We start from the raw sequence: 6,000 nt of genomic DNA, 5'->3' as shown, positions 1-6,000 counted from the left end.
TCAGCAGAGAAGATTCATCATCCAGCAGAAGATACTGACTATGCTAATTGCTAACCCAGGTAACTGCAGCTCAACATGTGGTTCAGATGATTAACATCTACATAATAGACATAAAGTATTGCTTAAATTTAGTAACCTGAACAAAGGAAATTGCTATAAAAGGTGGTTTGATTCTGCATTCAAATTAATATTTTATTATTCAAATAATAATTTTAGATTGTTTTTTAATGGTGTTTTTAATTGTATCAGTTTATTGCCCTGATATGTTATTTTACAGGAGATTTAAAGTAAATCACTCCCCACTCGTAGGCGATGACAAAAATGGGAGACAGACGAGCTGATCCATAGAAACAATCATTTATTTTATCCAAAATATGCGCTGTTAGAACTGCTCAGCCAGTCAGAGAGAAGCGTGAACCAATGCTGCTTGTTCCGGTCTGGTCCGGAGGCCAAATCAAGCAGACCCGGTGACTGACTGGATGTCAGTATTTATCAGCCACCCGGTTCATCCAATAGACCCTTTTCACATGACGTCACACAACTTCCGTTTTGGCTCGAAGCTGTGTATCCTTAGTTCCGGTGTACATAGTAAGTAATGATAAAGTTGTCTATTTCATATATATTATATATATATATATATATATTAATATATATATATATTATATATATAGAGAGAGAGAGAGAGAGAGAGAGAAGAGGAGAGAGAGAGAGAGGAGAGAGAGAGAGAGAGAGAGAGAGAGAGAGATGTATAAATCTGACAGCATATGTTGATCAGACAGATCACCGGAGCATGGAGTTTACACAGTCTCTAAAACATTTGCCTAAAATAAGATTTGAAGATATATCACGATTTGCAAACCAGTTCTCTCTGACAAAAAAATCTAAATTAGACAAAGGCTACAAATTCTTCACCGAACAATACCTGTTTGACTATGAAGGTAGGTATTTTTGTTTTGCGTAACCGTTAGCTTAGCATTAGTGAATTTTGTTAGCTAGCTAACTACGTGACATAACTGTTCCTTAACCAGAACTTTTTACTGTTTTTGAACTATAACGTTTTAGGCTCTAATCTTGATCAGATTATTAAATTATAGACTGGAGTTGCCACTCATCCCATAAAATAGGGATTTGTTTGTTATAAGCAGAGATGTCCGGTGCCGCCGCTGCTTTGTAATGCCTTTAATCGGACCACTTTTTCGGTAACGAATAATCTAACGAGTTCGTATTTCAAATCCAGTAATCAGATTAAAGTTATTTATCCAAATCATTGCACATTAATATTTTCTTGTGTATTTATTTTTATTCCTTCTTTGCGTCTTTGGGAGAGACTCTGTGACAGTTAGCAGTGACAGAAACATGAACAGTGCATGGAGATGCGCATTTTGTTGCTGGAAAAACAGAAATATCGTCAAGCCCAACTGTTATTTGTGGCTTTTGTCTTGTTTTTTCTAAACTTATAAAAAATAATGATTCACCGGTAAATGAACCTCTAAACGTTACATCACTGACAGGCGGCGGTGTATATGTTTCCTAACTGTGGCTAAAGCTGCTGCTAGCTGGTTTACTCATGATCAGAGGCTGGTTCCTTTGAATACAGTTGGAGAATGGTAAATTGACAATGACTGATAACGGTTATCTAACACGTAAACACCGTTTTATAAAACACAGAAAGTGAACCTCTAAACGTTACAGCGCGACAGAGAGTATATTTTTCCTAAATGTGGCTAAAGCTGCTGCTAGGTGGTTTACTCTCCGATCGGAGGCTGTTTATTTTATACACAGATAGAGAATGGTGAATTTACAATGATTAGTAACAGCTATCTAACACTTAAATGCTGTTATTATTAAACTTACCTTTTATTATATCCTTAAGATTATGAGAATGCGGGAAGTTTTCAGCTTGGTTCCCAAGGCAAAATCACACCGGAAGTAAAGATACCCAGTTTTGAGTTATGGCGGCCATTGTCTGACGTCACTGTGAAAAGGGTCTATTAACAGCCCCTCTACCTGCTTCCTGAAAACAACAAAAACAAACAAATAGCGGACTAGAGACACCTACTGGACGGGAGGGGATCGTCACACTGAATTAGAATCTAAAATATGATTTTATCTTTGAACATGTTCAGCTATCAGAGGCTTTTATATAATTTTTGATGCTGATTAATATGTGACTCAAATTATTTCTCAATTGACAGGAAAGAGGAATGTGATGGTTGGTTCTCCATCAGGGCTGGTCCAAGGCAAAGGCAACGCAAACTGATTGTCTGCTTAGGGCCCGGGGCTGCTAGGGGGCCCTCAAGTGGAAGTGATTCATTTTTTTTTTTTTGTTATTAATGATTTCTATGTGATTACATTAACAAAAACACACAATTTCCTTATAAAGTTGTGATTTTTTTTATACAATAACATATTTGATAACAACAACAACAACCATAATAATAATAATAATAATCTACAGTCAAAAAAATAAAAATGGCCACAGTGGGTCACGCTTCACCGGTAATATGAGCTGCCTGTAATGTGCAGTGAACCAGTGGAAGATAAGTTAGCAAAACAATGGCGCAGAAAACTTAGCTTTCAGGGACAAAGGAAAGAAAGAGGAAGAATAGAAAAAAGTCGAGATAAAGGTATTTTTTTTATGTGTCTTGGTAATGTAATGTTTTATCAAAAATATTTGTGGAGCTACTAATGGAAAAATTCAACAGCTAAACATTTATGCTAGCAATCTTTGTATTTTTGTGAAACTGAAGCATCAACTTTAAATGAGTTTATTGTTTGTTGTTGTCTTATATATTTATGAGTTGTTGGCCTTTTTCTTTGCTTATAAACATTTCGTTCATTGTCGTTTAACATTTGATAACAATATTAAAACTTCCCAAGTTTGACTTTGTCTAGCAAAATGCTTTTACATCAGACTACATGGCTACTGCATTGCTCTATCAATGAGCTAATCTTAGCTGTAGTTGGTGATATATTGTTTGCTGCTGCACATGATATTTTATGTGGCTAAAAACAAAATTATTTTTTACATCAACTTCTTAAGTATGAGAATCTTCTCCAGGAGCCTGTTAAAATCATTTGAAGGCACAGAATCAGCCCAGTACTGATCCACATTCACAGGCGAGAAAACTCACCTAGTATAAATTTAATATCTAGCTATTGGAATTATTAGTAGTTCAATAATATCTATGTATGTATTCCCTCTTGTAAATCCTATGCAATAGTACATTTAGTTAGTTTTACTACCACTAGCATATAGGATACAATTTAAAATGGCGCAGCCAGAGATTAATAAATTTATAGCAGGTGTGCGAATGATCTAATCATCTGACTATTGATTGGATCAATCCACATTAGCAGAAACAAAGCAGGGCTCCAAAACCAAATTTTGCTTCCAGCCCCATGGTGGCTTGGGTCAGCCCTGTTCTTCAGCATACTGCATCAGATAAAGCTGTTATCTTGTGTAATCCCATATCTTTGTATGCTTTTATTACAATCCTGTGAATAAAAATATTTTCCAAATATCAGATATGCCCTCCTTTTGCTTTAGTAAAAATCTGTCTTTTACATATATTTTCTGTTAGATCTGTGAAATTTAATAAAAACAAATCCTACACATTATTCGTCATGCTGAATGGAAGTGTTTCAGCTTTAAGGTACTGCTGATGTGATTCTGTTAGTATTTTTAAACTGCTGTTTGTCTCTTCTTCCATTATTTATAAATGTAGCCACTGATAAAAACTATTCATAAAAAGTGAACTTAAGACAAACCTAAGGTCACTTTAGGGTAAATATGTCCATGTAGTTTTGGGTTTTTGGCAAACAGACAACTACCAACACTGGGAATGGGAAGATGGACATTTTTGTAATCAGTATTGTAAGTAACATTTATTTTAAAATAATTTAAATTGCTAATATCTGCTAGAACATGTGGAGTATGTCTGACTACAAGTTTGCTCCAACCACATCAAAAACCTCATTTAAATACCAACAATATCTTTCTACAACAGATGAAGGAACTATTACTGGTCAGAACGTCACTTCCCATTTGTGCTGACGGGGGCAGTAAATGTGTTGTAATTTCTATTTCCCACCACTTGGTGGCAGCAAAGAATATTTTGAATCACAAAGGTGTTTTCAGTTCAAATTTCTTTAAACTACCAGTTTGAGTTATATCAAGTAATTTTAAATTGTCCTTCCTGTTCTTGCAATTATTTGTAAATGTAACCACTGATGAAAGAAAACATTCATAAAAGGAAAAGTTAAGACATCCTAAAGTCTCTTCAGGTTGAATATGCCATTATGGTGTTGGGTTTTTTTAGTAAACAGACAATCAGAAAGGGAAGATGAAACTATTTACTGAACATAGTAATTGTTCAGGAAGATGAACGGCCGTCAATGGGAGCATCAAGCCAGGGCCACACCATGAAGAAAGGTGAGCTAATTGTTGATACATATTGCAGGTGAGGAAGGTGATCAGTGGTTCTTACTGATTGTGTATTCTGTGTTGTTTCCAGGATGATCGATGGTCCAGAGTGGACGGCAGGTGAACCACGACAGAGGAAACACAGTGGTATGAAAAAGTGTTTGTGCTCCCTTCCTCATTGACTATTATTTTGCATGTTTCTCTGATTTTAACTGTTTGACAACAACAAACTGATAAGGGAAAACAAAAACAAACATAACTGTGGTTTATCACACCTAAGTTGATTTTGTGTAGATACACCCAGACCTGAAAACTGCCTGTTCTCAAGCAGGACGTCACATGAAGGGACAGTTTTATGTAATATTGACTCTTTTGAGATTCAACATAACATTATAACATCATGTTATAATGTTATTCACTCATCAAAAACTTAACGGGAGTGTTATTTTGATTCTTTCATGCATGTTTGAGAAATCCTTTAATTTCCATGGCAACCATTCAACTGTGCAAAAAGGCCTGGGTGGAGCTAGCGCCACCTTGAGGATGAAGCTCCTCAAGGTGGAAGTCCAGCTTCAGAGTTCCCGCCTCACAGATCAGCCCTCTCCCTTCATTCCTCCACTCAGCTCTTTCACACTAGCCAGCAGCAATTAGCAAACATCCAGTAGAGATGTGCTTCTGCATTATACAAGCTACTTCTCAGTACAACGCTGGTAAAAACTTTATTAGGTTAATAGAGGAGCGATGTTATGATGACTTCCTGAAGACGAAGTTTCAGAAAGAGCAGGAGTTTTTAAAGAGACAAAGCCCCAATTTCAAGGCAATAAATTATAAAGTCAAATTTCTTTTAAGTCAAGTTAGGTAACATAGTTTCATGATTGTACTATAAAATTGTACTATGTGACTTGAAAGCACATTATACTGCCCCTTTAATTGTAACAGGCCCACAATTAACTCTAGCAAATGTGATTGGACTTAAATTTATTCATGCTTTTCTTTTCTTTTGTGAAACCCTAAAGCTAAAAACCTTCCAACTCACTTCTCATAGTGCTACATATAAAATATAGCCTTAAATGTCTCACAATGAAAACAAACATACTGTCCACTATATTAAGAGTTTAGCTTTGTTGTGAAGATCTCGCTTCACAAAAAAGCGGTGCATAATTTTCAGATTATGCACCAATCTGAAAATGGTGCATAAGATCATTCTTGTTACTTTGTCTCTTTAAGTAGAAAAAGGAAATGTAACAAGTGAGTTTGTTTCAATGCTGTATTTAAGTTCAAGGCCTCAGCAGCAAAAAACAAAATATAAAGACACTAACTACATTAGAAATGTGAATTTATTTTATTAAAGCAGTTCAACCTATTATCCTCTGTGTGGCGCTGTAGTACTGGAGAGTTTGTGGGACATGAACTTGCAATAATTTGTTCATTTGCTCTTTGACTCACGTTGGGCATCAATAGCAAAATTACAAAATTTTGATTCTGAAATTGGATGAACTGTTCTAAAACTTTGGCCATATTTAACTAAAGATGAACTCTTAAGACATGACCAGATTATTTCTAGAACATAAACA

At 35.5% G+C, this 6,000-nt stretch overlaps 1 long non-coding RNA gene across 2 annotated transcripts in view; it reads left to right on the top strand.

Moving 5' to 3' along the window:
• LOC116732511 (uncharacterized) overlaps window positions 1-2,564 on the top strand; it is a 2,908-nt gene extending 344 nt beyond the window's left edge. Inside the window, exons 2-3 of one of the 2 annotated variants that reach the window (XR_004341806.1) lie at window positions 8-59; window positions 2,196-2,564. This is a non-coding gene — a long non-coding RNA (uncharacterized LOC116732511). Of the gene's footprint in view, window positions 1-4; window positions 60-2,195 lie in introns of both variants that reach the window. The other variant, XR_004341807.1, reaches the window with a different exon arrangement.
• The last annotated feature ends 3,436 nt before the right edge of the window (window positions 2,565-6,000 follow it).

The sequence above is a fragment of the Xiphophorus hellerii genome, chromosome 14, assembly GCF_003331165.1.
Source record: "Xiphophorus hellerii strain 12219 chromosome 14, Xiphophorus_hellerii-4.1, whole genome shotgun sequence".
In the NCBI taxonomy this organism is placed as follows: Eukaryota; Metazoa; Chordata; class Actinopteri; order Cyprinodontiformes; family Poeciliidae; genus Xiphophorus; species Xiphophorus hellerii.
The sequence above is the reverse complement of the archived record's forward strand: the minus strand, read 5'-3'. Positions and strand labels throughout refer to the sequence as shown.